The 2,819-nt window shown below is 43.0% G+C and overlaps 1 pseudogene; it reads left to right on the plus strand.

Moving 5' to 3' along the window:
* On the plus strand, positions 1-2,521 carry LOC136491661 (putative receptor-like protein kinase At3g47110; annotated as a pseudogene).
* The last annotated feature ends 298 nt before the right edge of the window (positions 2,522-2,819 follow it).

Genomic DNA, 2,819 nt, shown 5'->3' on the forward strand with positions numbered 1-2,819 from the left:
ATGTCTTCACTCAAACACTTCAGTTTAGGCAGCAATGGCCTTGTTGGGCAGTTACCATTGGAAATTGGTAACTCACTACCAAATCTCCAAGTCCTTATTATGTAAAGCAACAGTCTGGAGGCCTGATTCCTACTTCAGTAGAAAATATGTCGAACCTCCAAGTGCTTGATCTTTCAAATAACTCCTTGCATGGCCGTATTCCATTTCTTGGGTCTTTGGCAAATTTGAATCAAGTGCTCCTAGGAAGGAATCGGCTAGAAGCACATGATTGGACGTTCTTTGCCTCTCTGACGAATTGTTCCTTGCTGAAAAGACTATCTTTGGAAGAAAATATACTGAAAGGGAGGCTACCAAGATCAGTTTGCAATCTGTCCAAAAACCTAGACAGTTTGTTGCTTGGCTCGAACCAAATATCAGGCTCCATACCTGTTGGGATAAGCAATCTTGTTAACCTCACTGAACTTAGCATGGAAAACAATTTGCTTTCGGGAAGCATACCTGATACAATAGGGAAAATGCGAGACCTATTTATCCTAAACCTATCCAAGAACAAATTATCAGGAGAAATCTCTTCCACAGTTGGTAACATTGCCCAATTGGGAAACCTTTTTCTTGATGACAACAACTTGACTGGAAGCAAACCTAGTAGTTTGGGTCAGTGCTTGGCGCTGAGTCATCTAAACCTATCTGCTAACAACCTTAATGGATCCATACCAGAAGAACTATTTTTTAGTTTTTCTGGTTGTCCCCTTTCGTTGACTATTGATTTATCGCACAACAATCTCACCGGGCAACTACCAGAGGCAATGTGCAGATCAACAGATCTTGTTCTTCTGAATGTTTCCAACAATCTTCTTTCTGGACGACTTCATTGGCCTGGAGGATGCTCTGCTCTATCATCACTTAGCATGGAAGGAAACAAGTTTCAAGGGGAAATTCCTGCAACATTCAGCTGGTTAACAAATTCGATCTATATAAACCTTTCTCGAAATGACTTGTCTGGTAATGTGCCTGAATTCTTTGAGAACTTCACTATGTTAGACCAACTTGATCTGTCCTTCAACAACTTTGAAGGACCAATTCCGACAAGAGGTATGTTTGCAAATTCCACTATGGTACATTTGGATGGCAACAAGAGGCTGTGTTCAAACTTACCCATGCTATCACTACCACCTTGCCCTAGCATCTCATCAGATACTAAAACAAAGAACCGTAAGAACCATGTGCTGTTCATGGCAGTGCTCATACCCACAGTCACTATAGCTCTCCTGCTACTGTTGTTCTGTTCGTTTGCTCTTTGGAGGGAAATGGAAGTGCATATGTCTGCACTGCACAGTAACATATGGTATCTGTTGAGTAACATATGGTATATGTTGAAGCTTGTTACTTGTTGGACCATGAGACTAGTGTGTACGTTTACAGAGTTCATTAGCAGATGGAATGTGTTGTGTTTTCTCGGCCTCAGGAGAAGAGATGTGGAAATGTATCCAAGCCACCAGGAGACACTGAAGAAGGTATCCTATGGCTATGGTGACGTAGCTAAAGCTACAAATTGGTTCTCGCCCGTCCATAGAATCGGTTCGACTCGTACTGGATCAGTTTATCTTGGCAGGTTCAAGTTTGACACTGACATTGTTGCCATCAAAGTATTCAACTTGAATGAACGCGGTGCGCATGACAGTTACTTAACAGAGTGTGAGGTGCTAAGAATTATACGCCACTGAAATATTCTTAAATCTGTGACTCTGTGCTCAAGTTTGGATGCAGAAAATAATGAGTTCAAAGCAATAGTCTTTCAGTTCATGGCTAATGGCAGCCTTGAAAGGTGGCTTCATCCTAATCGACAGACTGAAAGGCCAAAGAGAACATTAAGCTTGGGACAACCAATAAGCATATTAACAGATGTGGCTTCTGCCCTGGATTATCTTCACAACCAACTGGTACCGCCTTTAGTTCACTGTGATTTGAAGCCGAGCAATGTTCTTTTGGATTATGATATGACTGCACGTGTTGGTGACCTTGGTTCAGCAAAGTTTCTCTCCCCAGATTCTGGTTGCCTGAAACACTCAGTTCTTATCCAAGGAACAATTTGATACTTGGCCCCTGGTAAGTTTGATCCCATTTCCCTTTTTTTGCCTATTATGCATGAATTTTATAGTACTAAGAGCATTACAAACTTTTGCAGACTACGGGATGGGCTGCGGAATCTCCACACGAGGTGATGTGTATAGCTTTGGAGTGCTTCTCCTAGAGATGCTTATAGGAAAACGCCCAACTGATGAAATGTTTGTCGACGGACTTAATCTTCACAATTTTGCTGAATCCATGTTCCCAGATAGGCTTGCAGAGATTCTAGATCCCCATATGTTGCATGGGGAATCTCAACCGTGTACAGAAGTATGGATGCAGAGCTACATTATTCCATTGGTTGCCATTGGGATCTCCAAAACAGAGACCTGATATGCGAGATGTGTGTGCAAAACTCGCTGCTATCAAAGGAAGCTTTTCTAAAGTCTCATGATCAATTGTTGAACTCTCCTTAATGGTGCTAGTATGATGTGTAGACAGTAGACTGCTAATTTGTAATTGATAGCAAAATTGCCCGTGCGTTGCCTGGGGTCGCGCTTGGGTGGGAGCGAGCGACCCCTGCCGCACGCGGCCTGGCCATGTCAAAGCTAGCTGCTAGCAGGTCCCTCTGTCCAGTACGATGGATCTCCAGGAGCACAGCCATACACGCGTCGTACCAAGGATGTCTCTTGGTGCACAAAACGACATGAACCACCGTTCATGTGTCATGTGTGTCCGTTTTAACGTTTTTA

This window comes from Miscanthus floridulus, chromosome 11 (genome assembly GCF_019320115.1).
Source record: "Miscanthus floridulus cultivar M001 chromosome 11, ASM1932011v1, whole genome shotgun sequence".
Lineage (NCBI taxonomy): Eukaryota > Viridiplantae > Streptophyta > Magnoliopsida > Poales > Poaceae > Miscanthus > Miscanthus floridulus.